The sequence below is a fragment of the Lepidochelys kempii genome, chromosome 1, assembly GCF_965140285.1.
Source record: "Lepidochelys kempii isolate rLepKem1 chromosome 1, rLepKem1.hap1, whole genome shotgun sequence".
Lineage (NCBI taxonomy): Eukaryota > Metazoa > Chordata > Testudines > Cheloniidae > Lepidochelys > Lepidochelys kempii.
Genome location: NC_136380.1, coordinates 68274955 through 68295172, shown reverse-complemented (window position 1 = coordinate 68295172; position 20218 = coordinate 68274955).

Sequence of the window (20218 nt, the reverse complement as noted above, 5' to 3'; positions counted from 1 at the left end):
CACATAAATGTAACAGTTTTAAATTCTAAGACAAGCAAAATTACTAGCACATGCAAAGTCAGTAAGATGTGAATTTTATTGTGGAAATCCCCTTTGCAGTGTATGTTCCTTGATTTAAGCTCTGAGGCACTTCAAAATCATTGTGAATTTGGAGAAGTAATACATCTGCTAAAATCTAGAGGATTAAGGTTTGCTCTCCTTCACCCCATCGAGCTTTGCATGATATGTAATGGGAAATGTCTTTTCATTAGCACAGTTGATAAAGTTAAAACTTTTATTGATTAATATTCTCTTGCAGAAATCAGGTACTTCTATGGATTTATGCTACGGATGTGTCACAGTGCTTGTAATTTCTTTTGTACTGAAGATACAGCTGGTACAGATTTTATTTAATAAGGATAATTGTTGTTGAAGGGTTTGGATGTTAAAGATTCCTTAGGTATCTCTACTGGCAAATCTAAAAAATGTGAGAATCTCTGGTACTTGACGATGACCTTCAGTGATATTATAGGGATTTATGCAAGTCATATTCAGGGAAATGGTGCAGGGAATAGGGTGTTCGTTGTTCTCATGTTGATACAGGATATAAAGAGATAGCAGGCAGGCAGTGTTTATTCTGGGTAACTCTGCATAGACCAGGACTTTCTGTCTGCCTATCCATTAGGGTCTCTCCACTCCCTTAAAGCTATCCCTTAACCCTCCCCCCAAAATCCACACCCAAATACTTAGCATATATCTTGATACAGGTGGTAGGTGGCACAATTTAATAAACCCTTATAAATCCTATAAAACCAGTCTAAACAACATTGTTATACAGGAACTGCAGAACAAATTTGGCCCCTAATTAGTCTTGGACAACTCTGTTGACTGCAATAGGATTGCAGGGTTATTTCTGTCACTGTTCAAGGGTAACTGCACTAATATACCTGCCTGCACGGTCTACTTCAGGAATGCCCAGTCAGGTCTCAGGAGTCCAGCTATCATTTGTGTCTGGATAGGGACTTTTGTCCCACTTGCTTCTGACCAAGGATTTTAAGTCTGCACAGCTCCCTGCCTTACAGTGTGTTATACTCAGCAAGGCAGTCTGCCTAACAGTCAGCACCTGTGGATTGCTCCCTCTCTTCAAGGGTACCCAACACTATATTGCCAGCAGTTACAAGTTACCACACAGCTCTTTCCAAGCAAGTACATTTATTCTTATGGTAAAAGTCTTATATAGAAAATATAATAAAAACAATAAACAGATTTAAAACACACACTAACCATAGTAGGAGTCACCCATCAGACTTATGGGGCATTAGTAGACCAATGACTTTCCAACCCTTCCATAAGGATTGGGCCCCCCTTGGACAGAAGTTCCTGTCCATTTGTTGGATCAAAAAGAAGGCCCTGAGTCAGTTTATATGCAGCCTTTTTATGCCAAAAAGTAATTTCTTTGTCTGTGGTTCTCTGGAAAACCTAGTTTGAACCATTATATGCAAACCATCCAAGGGAAGGGTGCCTTTCAGGAGCTGTTACAAACTGAGTGATTCACCTTAATCACCCCACACTGTTTTTTTTTTTTAGGCTACTGGAGTAGCTGGCCACAGTGATACATAAAACATACATTAATTTAATACTAACATGGTCCCCCAAAGATATTGTGATACTTACAGAGGGGAAAATTTGCCCTAAGGTGTCTCTGAAAAGAAAACCAGGAAGTAAGGGGAGAGAAGAGGAAGATCAATACTACATTAACACAAATGTGTAATTTCAATTTTCTGTTAATAGGAGGTAAATAGGCAACCAAACAACATGAGTCTGGTCATACACCTCAAACATATAGACAGTTGTAGTTAGCAACTCAATTCCCCTGGAGACCAATTCTGCTGCCTCTACTCCAGCAAAATTACTTATAGAGTAATTCTGCCTGTGTAGGGAACTCTTGGGGGCAGATCCTCACTTGGTACAAATTGTCATAGCTCCATCAATTTCAATGGGGCCATGACAGTTTTCATCATCTGAGAATCTGCCCCATTAACTTACATGGCTAAATCTTGTGAAACAGAGGGATATTTTTCAAAGCTGGATTGGATTTTTAGAAATTGTTCTTCATGTCTTGGAAGAAAGTCTTTCCAAATCTGCCTTTTGAGAGACATCAGCTGGCAGTATTCTAACCCTGTGCAAGTTTGCAAAGGGAGGAGAAGATCGCAAGGATCTTCACCACTTGTGCTCCTGTGCAGTGATTGGACATGATCACAGACTTCATGCTCAGGGATGCACTAAAATTACTGGAATCTAACCTGCCTGTCAGCACTAAACTCTTCAGAGAAGGTGGGAAGAAAGAAGGCCTTACACCCTGTTCCCTATGCACCAGCCATCAGCAAAATGCTGCAGCCTATCTAAGGATCCATTCCTTTTGCTCCCTTATCATGAAAAATAAAAATAAAATAAAAATATCTCTGAATGTCTTGTGGATAGATCATCAGCTGCTACAAATCAGAGAAGTGTCATTGAAGTCAGAGGGAGAATTGAAATCAAAGGAGCTGCACTGATTTACACTAGCTGAGGTTCTGGTCCATTATCTGTGTGTTGCTACCATTCTCCACTGTAGAATCTGAATTAATATTTTACAGCAGGTATAGGGCATCCATGGTAATTTTAAGGGTTAGCATTTTGCAGCTGTACATATTCATTAACTTACAATGTTTGTGTTCTCCCCCCTGTAGTCTTTCTTATGGTTAGCTGAACTCCCAGGGTATTTCATTCTATTTGAGAACTTTAATTGTATTTTAATTTCCTAATGGTCACAGCCTCCCCTAATTTTAGCTCTTTTCACTCAGATTTGTAATTTTATCTGTGAGCTGGATTTCGGTAATATTTAGAGTGAAATATATTAAAAGACTCAGAGGCATATTTCTATCCTTCCAGGGTAGACTTTTTCTACAAGGATTTCTTTTTAATAGAGCAGAACATCAGAGTTACAAAAACCTCGGGAATGGAGGTTGTTCGTAACTCTGAAATGTTTGTAATTGAACAAAACACTATGGCTGTTGTTTCAAAAGTTCATAACTGAACATTGACTTAATACAGCTTTGAAACTTTACTATGCAGAAGAAAAAATGCTGCTTTCCCCCCTTTTTTTTTTTTTTTTAGTAGTTTAAGTTTAACACAACACTGTACTGTATTTGCTTCTCTTTTTTCTGGTCTCTGCTGCTGCCTGATTGCATACTTCTGGTTTCAAAGGAGGAGTATGGTTGACTGGTCAATTTGCAATTCTGGTGTTTGTAATTCTGAGGTTCTACTGTATCTAAAACAGCACAGTCTATAGTAATGGATCAGAACATTGATCCAGATCTCATTTCTGATCGCTTTAGCATTGATTTAACATTATCCTTGCCCTACCAGGTATAGTATGATACGAGGTGTTGTGTTCATTCATCTTTTTAAAAAGATGAATGCATAAGAAAGGCTTTAGGAGCCTTTTAAAGAGCAAGATGATGGAATGGCATTCTCGATCTGCATCCTTTCATGTTGTTTTATGGGAGATATTGAAACTGTGTCTTTTAGAGGTCAGATTATTTTTTTCTCTCAGGTAGGGAAAAAAATAACATCAAGAAATTAGAGCTAGTGTGTTCCAGATACAGACACCCATTCCCTTGAACATCATGACTCATCAAAAGCAAGAATTAGCCTGAGCTGTAGAGATGAAATCTAACTTAACGCTCACCCATTTGAGGATTGGGCTTTACCAGTTACAATAAAATAGAGGAATCTTTGGTCTGAGCACTTAGAAGAGAGAAAGGAGGACAACCTGTTGGAACAGAAAATATATGGAGGAGGTCTTACCTGATCTAGAGTGTCTATAAAGACTTTTATGCCACACCTTCATCTTTTATTCTCTTCTAAATTATAGGCCAACAAACAGGAATATGACATTTTTCTAACCAACTTCCCATTGTCATTTTTATCAGTAAAAGAAGGGTCTGTTCTTGAAAGAAAGAAAATAATGAGAATATTAGCTATTTGGGAATGGGTTAAAAGAGGCATTAAGGGTGACAAAAATCAGCATGGTAAAACAAGTACCTTTGGAATCTGACAGATCATCTAAAGAGTAAATGTCCATTAAAATATCAGAAGCCTGGAAGCTTGCTGGGTGGCCTCAAAAAGACCTCTTCTTTGTTGTAAATTTGGCACACCTTTCTCCAAATGGAGAAAAGAGAAAAATGCTAGGAGATGTGCTTCCCTCTTATCTAAATATCACTCTAAGTATATTTTCCTAAAACGATGGCAGGGGATTTTGAACTTCCGTTACTAAAATTAATTTATTCCGAGCAGGCAAGTTTGAAGTCACTTCTCTGTGGACAATATTACATAAAATTTGAGAAATAGAGAGATTATGCTAAGTAACATTACCTTGATCGTGTCACTATCCTTTCCAGCCGCTACAAGAAGGTATTTTTTAGACAGATGTACACTGCATAGAATGCGGGATTCACATTACAGTGTAACGTCTGATTAATTTTGGCACTTGGATTTAGGTCCTTATTTCCAACTCTCCCCTGGCTTGCTGTACCAACTAAGAAACATGGGTCAGATCCTTTTCTGTTTTACAGAGGTTTGTGTCAGGGATGAGCCCTAGTCCTTTGTTATTCTTTTAAGTTGAAGACTCAGTAATATAGTCTTCTACTCTTAATTCAAAGGTGGTATGCTATTTTCCCCATTTATTCAGTCCTGTATTACCTTTAGTTTTCTCTTGCTTGATCCAATGCTACATTTGATCACAAAACTGATCAGAAAATTCCCATCTATCTTTTGAGACCTTCCTCCCATGTTTTTGAGTACTTTGGTTAGTCCTCCTTAGTCAGTAAAAGCTAAACAGGAAATCTGTGTAGGGAAAGTCTTCTTCCATTTACTTTAATTAAACATACACAGATTATGCTTATTATTGATAGTCATGGTACAGATTTAAGATACATTACTGTTGTTACCATGATAAATATGACTAACCTCCCTTCCCAAAGTTCATGCAACCACCCTTGGGAACTCTGGAAAGAAGTTAGTCCTAATTGTGACTTCTTTAACTTGACCATTTAAATGGCCTTTCTTGAAGTGGAGCATGGCTGTTTTTATTCAGTGGAGGTCATCACAGAGTGTAATCATCCTGCAGTAAGTGTACTGTCCCAAGGTAAATGTAGCATGTTGTTGTATTAGTGAGGCAGCAGATTTGCATTAAATTTACCATGGAAAGATTAGTGGTTTAAGCAGATTGGAAGAGAAGCTGTAGCTCACCAAGTGCGACAGTCATCTTGGGTTGCAGTGTTATGTGTTAAGACAGAGTTGCACTATAGCGTGGTGATCAGGTACAACAAAAGGCAGAGAATGGGAAGAGAAAAAAAGTCCTGTGTCCCCAAACAGGCTTCTAGCCAGCCAAGCAAAAGTGTGTGTGTAATGAGAGAGAGAAGGGCACATATCTCATGCTCCCCATCTCCATTCCTACAAATGCCTGGATTTGACCAGGATGGAGAAGCTGTAGAAATGTAAAAGCAAATTAAAATGGAAGTGAGGAGTAGGCTGGGGATTCTTTTTCCCTAGCAAATTTTGATGCAGTTTCTGGCAGAGTGGATTTCAAAGTATTTCAAAGATGAGATGTTATGCAAACTCTATGTACTATGTACTAATCTATCACTGGAAGGGGAGAGAGAGCAGACAGCGTGGATGGGTGAGGGAAGAGAATCAGTTCCACAGACTGCAGTGGAGAGGGTGAGCTTATCTTCCTTTAGATGAATGGGGGACTCACGGATGGGATGCCTCTTCCCCATCAGCAGCTGCCACTGCTCCGCCAAATTAACAGTAAGGACAGCTTGGCCCAGGACCATATACTTCTGCTTGCACTTCAGATTGCTTTGTCTGGTGAATCTTCACCTAACTAGACAAGGAGCGGAAGCTCTGGAAGAGTGGGACTCCCTTGAGCCAATGAAAGAGAAAGTTATGTTCTGTGTTCTTCTGATATAACATTTCTTGCTTCCTCTGCTAGCACCGGATGTATGGCACATTCACTGGTGAATGATGAAAAGTTTTCATGGCTGATTGATTTAATTTGAAATCCATCATTAATTATTTTAAGGAATAAGCTTGCCAGTTCATAAATTCAAGGTGTGCTCACTTTACTGAAACACTTGTTTTGCACTACTGAAAAAAATGTAATCACTCTATTTCTATTATTTCTACAACGCTTGTACCAAGTGCCTCAGCCTATTGATGGCATACAATGAATTCACATTTGCTCTTTATTGTATTATGAAAAGAAAAGTAATTGTTTCCTAGGAGCAGCTAAAGTAGGTGATATTTTTAGAGTCGAAATGTGAATAATGAAGATTTGAATGACATGCTGTTACTGCTTTGGGCTGTCCTGGTTGCAATAACGAAATAGTTTCACCTCATGGTTTATGGTATCATCACACATCTCTTTGTTTGCTATTCTGTTACTATACATCAGTGGAATATGCCTCTGTACTTTTTTCCCTGAGTAATTACATAGTGAATTCAGGATAGCATATAATAACTGCTATCATAATGCCAATACGCTTTTCTGAAGTCTTTCTTGTTATCTTGTTATTTGTAGAGAATATAGGCATCCTTACAAAGAAATAAATCCCCTAAATAATGTTATCCTTTCCTCACCTATTATGAAAAATAGTGCAAGCATTTAGGAGACACCAGAGGATTATGGAACCATGTACCCTAACTGAGGAATAATCCCCTTGCTCCAGGGACAATGATTCAAAGGCGTTGGAGAAAGACAAACAAAACCCCAACCTACTTTGGAATTTCTTTTTCCATTAGCAGTGTGAAGAAATAGGCAATATTGAGCCAGACTCAGAGGGATATAACTGGCAGTGTAAGGTATATGTATCAGTGCAAATTTTAAATTCTGCACAGATGGTGAAGTGTAAGGTGACACCTTTTGCTTTATCACACACCTTCTTACATGCCTTTGTTGGTAGCTTTGTCTGCTTCGTCAGACCCTGATTCTAGACTTCTCTGAGGCTTCTGAGTGCCAGCTTTTCAAAACTGACACTCCTCCTGCCAGAAAGCATCCCTGTCATAAGGTTGGTAGAAGAGAGTGTGGCCCAATTGCACTGCACTTAGACTATTCTGGGTTGCACTAATGACCCAAGGAGGGCTCTTAAAAAAAGTAAGTAGTCATGGGGCATGAGGGAAGGTCCTTTTATGGGTCTGTAACTGGTTAAAAGATAGGAAACAAAAGGAAGGAATAAATCAGTTTCACAATGGAGAGAGGAAAATAGTGGGGTCCTCCAAGGGTCTGTCCTGGGACCTGTGCTGTTCAACATATTCATAAATGATCTGGGAAAGGGAGTGAACAATGAGGTGGCAAAATTTGCAGATGATGCAAACTTATTCAAGATAGTTAAATCCAAAGCTGACTGAGAAGGGTTACAAAGGGATCTCATTAACTGGGTGATTGGATAACAAAATAGCAGATTAAATTAAATGCTGATAAGTGCAAAATAATGCACATTGGAAAACAAAATCCCAACTATACATATAAAATAATGGGATCCAAATTGGCTGTTACCACTCAAGAAAGAGATCTTGGAGTCATTGTGGATAGTTCTCTGAAAACACCTGCTCAAAGTGCACTGGCAGTCAAAAATGCTAACAGAATGTTAGGAACCATTAGGAAAGTGATAGATAAGAAGACAGAAAATATCATAATGCCACTATATAAATCCATGATATGCCCACACTTTGAATGCTGTGTGCAGCTCTGGCTGTGCCATCTTGTTCAATATCTTCATTAATGATCTGGAGGATGGTGTGGATTGCACCCTCAGCAAGTTTGCGGATGACACTAAACTGGGAGGAGTGGTAGATACGCTGGAGAGCAGGGATAGGATACAGAGGGACCTAGACAAATTGGAGGATTGGGCCAAAAGAAATCTGATGAGGTTCAACAAGGACAAATACAGAGTCCTTCACTTAGGATGGAAGAATCCAATGCACCGCTACAGACTAGAGACCGAATGGCTAGGCAGCAGTTCCGCAGAGAAGGACCTAGGGGTGACAGTGGACAAGAAGCTGGATATGAGTCAACAGTGTACCCTTGTTGCCAAGAAGGCCAGTGGCATTTTGGGGTGTATAAGTAGGGGCATTGCCAGCAGATCGAGGGACGTGATCCTTCCCCTCTATTCGACATTGGTGAGGCCTCATCTGGAGTACTGTGTCCAGTTTTGGGCCCCACACTACAAGAAGGATGTGGAGAAATTGGAGAGGGTCCAGTGAAGGGCAACAAAAATGATTAAGGGACTGGAACACATGAGTTATGAGGAGAGGCTGAGGGAACTGGGATTGTTTAGTCTACAGAAGAGAAGAATGAGGGGGGATTTGATAGCTGCTTTTAACTACCTGAAAGGTGGATCCAAAGAGGATGGATCTAGACTATTCTCAGTGATAGCAGATGACAGGACAAGGAATAATGGTCTCAAGTTGCAGTGGGGGAGGTTTTTGGTTGGATATTAGGAAAAACTTTTTCACTAGGAGGGTGGTAAAACACTGGAATGCGTTACCTAGGGAAGTGGTGGAATCCCCTTCCTTAGAAGTTTTTAAGGTCAGGCTTGACAAAGCCCTGGCTGGGATGATTTAGTTGGGATTGGTTCTGCTCTGGGCAGGGGATTGGACTAGATGGCTTCCAGAGGTCCCTTCCAACTCTGTTATTCTATGATTCTATGATCTCAAAAAAGACATATTAGAATTGGAAGAGGTACAGAGAAGGGCAACAAACTGAGTAGGGGTTAGGAACAGCTTCTATTCAAGGAAAGATTAAAAAGACTGGGACTATTCATCTTAGAAAAGAGACAACTAAGTGGGGGGATATGATAGACATCTGTAAAATCACAAATGGTGTGGAGAAAGTGAATAGCGAATTGTTATTTACCTCTTCACATAACACAAGAACCAGGGGTCACCCTATTACATTAATAGGCAGCAGGTTTAAAACAAAGAAAAAAGAAGTACTTCTTCACACAACACACAGTCAACCTGTGGAACTCATTTCCAAGGGTTGCTGTGAAGGCTAAAAGTATAACAGCATTCAAAAAGAATCATATATGTCCATGGAGGATAAATCCATCAATGGCTATTAGCTAAGATGGTCAGGGATGCACACCTATGTTCTGGTTATCCCATCACCCCTGACTGCCAGAAGCTGGGACTGTACAACACAGGATGGCTCCCTTTATGATTGTCCTATTCTGTTCATTCTCTCTGAAGCATGTAGCATGGGCCACTATAGGAAGACAGGCTATTGGATTATGTGGACCATTGGCCTGATGCAGTGTGGCCATTCTTAGGGCTTTATCTGACTTACTTCAGGGACAACATTGCTACCCAGCTGGCCCCTGATTCAAGGAGGTGCAAAGGTGGAATAAAACACTGGACCAGACCCAGGGGTGACCTAAGAGGTGGTAGGAATTACAAGTGAGTTACTCCATCTTGTAATTTCTGCCATTGTTAAGACCCCAGGGATTCTGTCCCGTGTATATATGTGTGTGGTGGTTCCTGGTATAAGTACATTAGGTTGCATTTTTTTAACTTGATCAAAAAGGTGTGTGTTAGCTTAGACCTTCCTGACTTATTGAAGCTTTCTGGGTTATATTCAGTGTCATCACCAAAGCTGCAGGTTTGAATTTGGCCTTCTGATTTTTGTGTTCCTTTCACTATGACCAAAATTTCCTGTACAATAAACAGCTTTTCCTGTACATTGTTCACAACAGTTTTCCCCATGGAATAATGAATTATATGATGACAGCTTTTCATTAATAAAATATTATACTTGAATGATCATAAGATAGATACATCAGTGCTTTAGAAACTGATTTTCTCATGTGATGCAGCATAGATCACGTGTTCCTGCTATACTCAATTATTCTTCTGCACCTCACTGACCTCTGAGGCCTTACGCTTAACCGTGGGGTTCTCTTTTCATCATAGAGGGACAACCTATCATCCTTCACAAAACTGCAGATCACAGATCTGTCAGACTCAGTTAACAGTGTGTGTATAAATGTAGCTACTGGGAAATGATTCAACAAAAAATTAAAAAGGAATTTCATAACAGGTTGGCACGATCCAATCTGAAACCAGATCCAACACCTCTGAAAGCAGATCCAGCATCATGCATAACATAAAAATCTCTCATGTAGCACTCATTTGTGTGACAGGGAGCTTACATGAACAATTATCAGTGACCCTTTTTCTGAATACACCAATCCAATTTGCATTTCTCAGGACAAAAAGGGGCTTTTTTATAACAATAAAAAGAAAAAATGAAATCTTCCCTTTGAATGGAAAGCCATAATGAATGTCAGCATGTCTCCCAATGGGAATTATTCATGAATTTTGTCAACTTCTATTCAGACACATTAAAGAAAAGAAAAGAAAAGAAAAGAAAAGAAAAGAAAAGAAAAGAAAAGAAAAGAAAAGAAACTCCAGAAGAAGTAACATTAGAAATTTTCCAGAACAATTCTTGAAAATAAATGTGTCCCTCGAGGAGTGAGGCTAGGACTCTGACCTAGGAACATTAGGCCAGTCTTTCTAATGCCTAATTATAGATCATAAAAATCCTCTAGAAACCAAACCCTAAATGAGCTCATTGTGCATCTTGAATATGTCATTCTATATATTTACTGGGTTATACCATACTGTACAACAGGGGATGGATCACTCGATAACTGCCCTGGTTGCGGTTGGAAGACAGGATACTGGGCTAGACAGACTATTGGCCTGATGCAGTATGGCCATTCTTATATATTTTCAAGCTCTTATCTGGGCCAGATACCCAGCTGGTGTAAATTGCCATTGAAGAATCTGGACCTTTGAGTTTAGATCTCTTTAGCTCATTTCCTCTTGCTCTGTGTCCTTTACCCTGTCTGTCCCTACTCTAAAGCATGGCAAATTTAGGAGATCATAACCTGTTCCTGGTGGAGATCCCCCTTATAGTTCCTATGTTAAAAAAACAACAATATAAATTAATAGGGTTGTTGATTAATTGCAGTTAACTCACACAATTAATTCAAAAAATTAATTGTGATAAAAAATTTAATTATGATTAATCACACTGTTAAACAATAGAATACCAATTGAAATGTATTAAATATTTTTGGATTTTTTCTACATTTTCAAATATATCGATTTCAATTACAACACAGCATACGAAGTGTACAGTGCTCACTTTATATTATTTCTGATTACAAATATTTGCACTGTAAAAACAATAAATAAAGGAAATAGTATTTTTCAATTCACCTCATACAAGTACCATAGTGCAATCTCTTTATCATGAAAGTGCAACTTACAAATGTAGGTTTTTTTGTGACAAAACTGCACTCAAAAACAAAACAATGTAAAATTTTAGAGCCTACAAGTTCACTCAGTCCTACTTCTTGCTCAGCCAATCGCTAAGAGAAACAAGTTTGTTTACATTTATGGGAGATAATGCTGCCCACTTCTTATTTACAATGTCACCTGAAAGTGAGAACAAGCATTCACATGGCACTGTTGTAGTTGGCATTGCAAGATATTTATGTGCCAGATGCACTAAAGATTCATATGCCTCTTCATGCTTTGGCCATTGTTCCAGAGGACATGCTTCCATGCTGATGACACTTGTAAAAAAAATAGTGCATTAATTAAATTTCTGATTGAAGTCTTTGGGGGAGAATTATATGTCTCTTGCTCTGTTTTACCCTCATTCTGCTATATATTTCATGTTATAGCAGTCTCGGATGATAACCCAGCACATGTTGTTTGTTTTAAGAACATTTTAACTTGCAAATTTGACAAAATGCAAAAAAGATACAATGTGAAATTCCTAAAGATAGCGACAGCACTCGACCCAAGATTTAAGAATCTGAAGTGCCTTCCAAAGTCTGAGAGGGATGAGATGTGGAGCTTGCTTTCAGAAGTCTTAACAGAGCAACACTCTGATGCGGAAATGACAGAATCCAAACCACCAAAAAAGAAAATCAACCATCTGCTGGTGGCATCTGACTCAGATGATGAAAATGAACATGAGTTGGTCCGCACTGCTTTGGATCATTATCGAGCAGAACCGGTCATCAGCATGAACACATGTACCCTGGAACAGTGGCCTTTTTGGGGGCGTTGTGACCACCTTCCCTTTTTTATGGCTGCATGTGAGAGCATGCCAAAACTTATTAGAGGGATACTCTGGTGGGTTTTTTCTGTTATAACATGGGGTCAGGGTATGGAAAACTATGAGAATTACTACCTTAGAGGACCTAGGAATGTGCCCAGCAAAGTGACATGAATTCTCTCCCAGCCATTCATGAACTATATAGAGGGTGGCACCTGCAAATCCCTCAACCCCAACCTTGCACCCAAGAAGTCTTACACTGCTCAAAACCCACTTCATCAGAGTAAGGTCATAAATTAGTTAATCATTTCATCAAAAGAAATGATCACGCCACGACCTTTATTAACTTGAGTAGAGATTCCTCAGACACCTTAACCAAAAACACACTGGTTTAGATGGAAGAATAAAATAGTTCATTAACTAAGATAGATTTTAAGTGATTACAAGTGTTTAAGTCATAAAAGTCAGAATTGGTTACAAAAGAAATAAAACACAGAACTGCAGTCTAATTCCTAATTTTACCAAGCTAAGCAAGACTTGAAGCAAGCAACTTTCTGACCTCATCAGATGCTGCAGACAGGTCACAGGCTGGATCCCCTTACAGCATGGGACCACTCCCCTAGTTCAAAGATGTTTCTTTGTTTTCTAAATGATCTTGCTCTATGAGTAGAAGTGGGGGAGGAGAGGTAATAAGAAGCCATTGTATCTTACTTTATACCCTCCTCCTCTCCTGGAGGAACACCCCAAACCCCACCGGGGTGTAGACAAAGCAGTCTCCTGTGTATGTGAGATTCAAAGCAACTCTCAGGTGAATTGTAAATTTCTTGCTCGCACCTTGTCATAAATATAAAGGGAAGGGTAAACCCCTTTAAAATCCCTCCTGGCCAGGGGAAAGCTCCTCTCACCTGTAAAGGGTTAAGAAGCTAAAGGTAACCTCGCTGGCACCTGACCAAAATGACCAATGAGGAGACAAGATACTTTCAAAAGCTGGGAGGAGGGAGAGAAACAAAGGGTCTGTGTGTCTGTCTATATTCTGTCTTGGCCGGGGATAGACCAGGAATGGAGTCTTAGAACTTTTAGTAAGTAATCTAGCTAGGTATGTGTTAGATTATGATTTCTTAAAATGGCTGAGAAAGGAACTGTGCTGAATAGAATAACTATTTCTGTCTGTGTATCTTTTTTGTAACTTAAGGTTTTGCCTAGAGGGGTTCTCTATGTTTTTGAATCTAATTACCCTGTAAGGTATCTACCATCCTGATTTTACAGGGGGGATTTCTTTATTTCTATTTACTTCTAATTTTATTAAAAGTCTTCTTGTAAGAAAACTGAATGCTTTTTCATTGTTCTCAGATCCAAGGGTTTGGGTCTGTGGTCACCTATGCAAATTGGTGAGGCTTTTTATCCAACATTTCCCAGGAAAGGGGGGGTGCAAGTGTTGGGAGGATTGTTCATTGTTCTTAAGATCCCAGGGTCTGGGTCTGTAGTCACAGATCTTAAGAACAATGAACAATCCTCCCAACACTTGCACCCCCCCTTTCCTGGGAAATGTTGGATAAAAAGCCTCACCAATTTGCATAGGTGACCACAGACCCAAACCCTTGGATCTGAGAACAATGAAAAAGCATTCAGTATTTTACAAGAAGACTTTTAATAAAAAATAGAAGTAAATAGAAATAAAGAAATCCCCCCTGTAAAATCAGGATGGTAGATATCTTACAGGGTAATTAGATTCAAAAACATAGAGAACCCCTCTAGGCAAAACCTTAAGTTACAAAAAAGATAGACAGAAATAGTTATTCTATTCAGCACAATTCTTTTCTCAGCCATTTAAAGAAATCATAATCTAACACATACCTAGCTAGATTACTTACTAAAAGTTCTAAGACTCCATTCCTGTTCTGTCCCTGGCAAAGACCAGCATACAGACAGACACAGACCCTTTGTTTCTCTCCCTCCTCCCAGCTTTTGAAAGTATCTTGTCTCCTCATTGGTCATTTTGGTCAGGTGCCAGCGAGGTTACCTTTAGCTTCTTAACCCTTTACAGGTGAGAGGAGCTTTCCCCTGGCCAGGAGGGATTTCAAAGGGGTTTACCCTTCCCTTTATATTTATGACACCCTGCAAGACCGTCAGGTAACTGGGTGTGTGTGTGTGTGTACACATATACAATTATATGGTCCTTTAAAGGTCAATGCTTTTATGCTATCTTGGGTAACATAGTTAAGACATTTACATTTCATGTGCCAGCAATGCCCTTCTGCCATGTACATTGGCCAAACTGGACAATCTCTACGCAAAAGAATAAATGGACACAAATCAGATGTCAAGAATTATAACATTCAAAAACCAGTTGGAGAACACTTCAACCTCCCTGGTCACTCAATTTCAGATCTAAAAGTCGCAATTCTCCAACAAAAAAACTTAAAAACCAGACTCCAGTGAGAAACTGCAGAATTGGAATTAATTTGCAAACTGGACACCATTAAATTAGGCTTGAATAAAGACTGGGAGTGGATGGGTTATTACACAAAGTAAAAACTATTTCCCCATGTTAATTGTTCCCCTACTATTACTCACACCTTCTTGTCAGCTGTTTGAAATGGGCCATCCTGATTATAACTACACAAGTTTTTTTTCTCCTGCTGATAATAGCCCACCTTAATTGATTAGTCTCATTACAGTGTGTATGGCAACACCCATTTTTTCATGTTCTTTGTGTATATATATCTTTCTACTGTATTTTTCACTGCATGCATCCGATGAAGTAGGTTTTAGCCCACGAAAGCTTATGCCCAAATACAATTGTTTGTCTCTAAGGTGCCATAAGTACTCCTCGGTTTTTTTGGGGTTTTTTTTGCTGATACAGACTAACACGACTACCACTCTGAAATCTAAGGCATTTACAGTTTCCCCCAGACATTGGCTAACTAGGCATATGGACTTTTCTAAATTACTTTCTATTATTTTTTGTCCCCTGACTGAAGTCATTGGTGCACTTTCTGTGATACTTAGATTGAAAGTTTTAGTAACCTTGGCTGATCACATTTAAAAAGTTTCTCACTGGGTGAGAGGTATAATGAAATAGTTATTTATTTAAGAGCAATGACATGTGAGAAGTTATATGACATTACTAGGTTCTGTCACATATTAAGAAAGTTAAGAAAAATTAGATAGCTCAGAGAACTGGTAATGGGACACAAGGCCTTTCTGGCTGGCAGGATTTCCAAAAACCCTCAGCACTGGGCTAATTCTGTTCCCACTGAAATAAATGCTGAAACTCTTTTTGACTTCAATGGGAGCTGAGCTAGGTCAATACTAAGTGATACTATGTACTTTTGAAAATCACATCGTTCATCTCTGGATATCTGCTTTGAATTTGGGTCAGTAATGAATGACTCTTGTTGCCATCTGATGGCTGATTCCTGCCCTGTATTGGTGGTTGCAGTCTAGTTTCTAGAGACAAGATTACAAATCCACCACTACCATGGCACTGTTGCTGATAGTCAGGAAGCAGGAAGGCCACAAACTGAATAGGCCTGGAGACCAAACTACCTTCAACCCATCATATGTGATCTCTGCTGGCGAATGCTGAAGTACATTTGTGTGGACAGTGTAGGAGAGCTTTCTTTGGTGCTGCCCATGCTGTACTTTTCTATTGGCTATGTACAGGAGTACAATGGTCACAGTGGTTTATCCAACACTTCTAGTGAGAAAAAATCATAATTTTCACTGAAAAGCAATACATATATTAAAATTCATATTGCTGCAAATCTTCCCACAAATACAACTCTCTCCAAACTGTTTGAAACTACTAGTCAAACTTTTAAAATTTGAATAATGATTTTAAAATTTTAAATAACTTTTTAAATTTAATTAATTTTTCACCAAATTCCACATTAAATTAGGAACTAATGTTAAATATTAAGTAGGTTACATAGCCCTACATTTTACTTTATCAATAAAATATAAACAGTGGTACAGAATGCAACAGATGCCATGATGTTATTGATAAACATTCCAGTTTTACCCATAATTTTCTCAGTGGTCAAGAGTAAAGGGTAAGCATGAAGCAGACACCAAAGTGTAGAAAACATAAACCCCATCAAATGTAGGTAATTAATTAAATAAATAAATTAAAGAAGAAAAAAAATGGAGAAAAGAACCATGATTGTTCAGTTGCATGTACACATCAAACAAGCAAATGAGCAGACGACTCCCCTCACAAAGACAGCTAAAATCTCAAGTCCAGGAATGGTTTCCAGATGAAGTCATAGTTCTTCATGTTCTCATGATACATCATAGAAGACTGTTTGCTTATGGCTATGGAGCTGATTCCTCCATCTTCTGGAGTTAGTTTGTACTTCTGCGTCATCACATTGTTACTGCTGTTATTATTTAAAGAGCTGTAGTTCCCAGAGTCCCGGATGGCTCATTTGTGAGAGGCACAGTACAAACATGGAGTTAGAAACTATCTCTGATTCTGCTGGTGAAGGATATGACAAGACTTAGTGTTGTCCAGAATAAGAGCTGTTGGGTTTTTTTTATATGTTAGTTTCAAGTGTCAAGACAATTGTTCTCAAAAATAATCATTAAGGGGATCGTAAGGGACAATCCCAAATGATGTGTCAAATCACAGCCTCATCCAAAACACATGACCAACATTTAGCCTCAGGTAAAATACCCAGCTGAGTGGAACCAATAAATTTTTTGATTCAGTTTATTACTTTCCCTCCCCTGAAGTTGCCATTAGTACTTGAGGTAAAAAAAAATGATTGTATTCTTCAACCTTGTTGGTAACCTGCTGGTTTTCGATATTCTGGTGTGCTCCCCTGCTTATTGTCTATTCTGCTTTAGCAATTTTAGCAGATACATGTGGATCAGCAAGTTGGCTGCTTTCCATGGGCTCTGGTTATACTTGAGGAGGTGGTGTGAGTTCTATAATCATTTGTTTTTCTACTGATAAAAATGGATTATTATACTTTCCATATAATACGGTTATGGAATTAAAAAAAATTTCACCTGGAGAATGATAGCAAAATAACTTTATAGGTTGGCCTTCTATGGAATGGACGGAAATTCCAATGGATGGAAATTCACAGTTAAAAGATAAAATCTGAACTCAACAGGACTCCCTGCAGGTAATATGAAAGCCATGCCTCAATGTGATGAGGTAGTGGAGCTCTGATTTTTATCTGTGAGCTCTTGTTCACTTTAGTCAGTAGTGTAATATTTTTGTCAAGCCATATTTGATTTGAATGTTCCATTTTTAGTTTGAATTATTTTTCTTACTTGGGAGGAAACCTTGCTGTGCTTGGGACAATATACTATCCCACTGCTATTTGACGTTAAATCTGCAGTTTCCTTTCGTGTTTTTTTTTTTAAAGTTTGTAATGTTGTGGAGATTACCTGCCTCTGATCCTAAAGTACAAGTAGCCTCACACACGCTCCACGGTGGCCAGATCTCTACCCAGTTAATAGTCCTCTGTACCACCAAAGAATATTTAAATTAAGGGATTTTATGGTAAAAGAAAGTATACATATTTTAGAAAACACCATCCTAGCCACTATGGATGTAGAAGCTCTCTACACGAACATTCCACACAAAGATGGACTACAAGCCATCAGGAATAGTATCCCCAATACCATCACAGCAAACCTGGTGGCTGAACTTTGTGACTTTATACTCACCCACAACTATTTCAGATTTGGAGACAATTTATACCTTCAAGTCAGCAGGACTACTATGGGTACCTGCATGGCCCCACAGTATGCCAACATTTTTATGGCTGACTTAGAACAACGCTTCCTCAGCTCTCGTCCCCTTACGGCCCTACTCTACTTGCGCTATATTGATGACATCTTCATCATCTGGACACATGGGAAGGAGGCCCTTGAGGAATTCCACCAAGATTTCAACAATTTCCATCCCACCATCAACCTCAGCCTGGACCAGTCCACACAAGAGGTCCACTTCCTAGACACTACAGTACTAATAAGCGATGGTCACATAAACACCACCCTATACCGGAAACCTACTGACCGCTATTCCTACCTACATGCCTCCAGCTTTCATCCAGACCATACCACATGATCCATTGTCTACAGCCAAGCTCTACGATACAACCACATTTGCTCCAACGCCTCAGACAGAGACAAACACCAACAAGATTTCTATCAAGCATTCTTACAACTACAATACCCACCTGCAGAAGTGAAGAAACAGATTGACAGAGCCAGAAGGGTACCCAGAAGTCACCTACTACAAGACAGGCCCAACAAAAAGAAAGTAACAGAATGCCACTAGCCGTCACCTACGGCCCCCAACGAAAACCTCTCCAGTGCATCATCAAGGATCTACAGTCCATCCTGAAGGACGATCCCTCACTCTCACAGACCTTGGGGGACAGGACAGGCCTCGCTTACAGACAGCCCCCCAAACTGAAGCAAATACTCACTAGCAACTATACCGACAAAAACACCAACCCAGGAACCAAACCCTGCAACAAACCATGGTGCCAACTCTCCACATATCTATTCAAGGGACACCAGCATAGGACCTAACCACATCAGCCACACCATCAGGGGCTCATTCACCTGCAGATCTACCTATGTGATATATGCCATCATGTGCCAGCAATGCCCCTCTGCCATATACATTGGCCAGACTGGACAATCTCTATGCAAAAGAATAAATGGACACAAATCTGACATCAGGAATTCAAAACCCAGTAGGAGAACACTTCAATCTCCCTGGTCATTCAGTAACAGACCTAAAAGTGGCAATTCTTCAACAAAAAAACTTCAAAAACAGACTCCAACGTGAAACTGCAGAACCAGAATTAATTAGCAAACTGGACACCATCAGATTAGGCCTGAATAAAGACTGGGAGTGGTTGGGTCATTACAAAACCTAAACCTAATTTCCCCAATACTAATTTCCCCCTACTGTTACTCACACCTTCTTGTCAACTGTTTGAAATGGGCCACTCTCATTACCACTTCAAAAGTCTCCCTGCACCCTATTTTTGAGTTTTCCTCCTTTGGTATCCTGTTGTCAATTGAATTGTCTCATTAGACTGACCTCACACTTGATAAGGCAACTCACATCTTTTCATGTATTTATACCTGCTCCTGTATTTTCAACTCCATGCATCTGATGAAGTGGGTTCTAATGGGTCCACAAAAGCTTATGCCCATATAAATGTGTTAGTCTCTAAGGTGCCACAAGGACTCCTCGATATTTTAGGAAGGCTCATAATACCCTCTTAGATTCTCCATTAACCAGTTCTTCTTATGCTCTTGGTAGCAGAGGGACAGCAGGCAAGGAGAGAGACTGGGGCAAAACAGGGTTTTAAAAGCCCTGCCACTTTATATATTAGGGATTGAATTTCTCTCCTCATTCCCCACTAATTAGTTCTGACTTCATAAAGATCAGTGATTCACGAAGGGAAGATGGTACCAAGGTGATTTTTATTAGTTGCTTTGCAAATCTGGGAAGTCTTTGCCTCTCAAAGGCTCCCATTGATTCATACTAATAATAATCTACTATGCATTAAGCAGTCCATTTGTATGAGTGGAAGTCATTAAAGCTCCTATGAAAACCTAGTGGAAGAAGAATTGGATGAGTTCCATTTGGACATGTTGTCTTATCCCACATAAGACATTTCAGAGTATTGTTTAAGAAAAATGTTTCTGAATCTGGGGGAAGAAGGCTAATGTTCTAGCACTCTCTCTAAGCCTGTAAGTCATTTTGTTATACTGTTACTGTAGGCACTTTTCTTTTTTATTCATAATGTCAGGTCCCTGTCCTCATTCTCCTAATCACTATGGTTGAGATTCTGCTTCTTAGAGGTTCAGCACAGGACTCCCAGCCTGACTGGACTCTTGGGTCTGAATATTTTGTGATTTCTTTTGGTGCAAGTGACTGTTTATCACTAAGTCCAGCTTGCCTGAGTGGCAAGATAGACTGGTGAGTCTAAGGGGGACTGTTTTTGTGTTTCAGGAGTTCACATTTGTTACTGAGTTGGTAAAATCTAATTATAGAACATATCGGTTTGGGGTGAC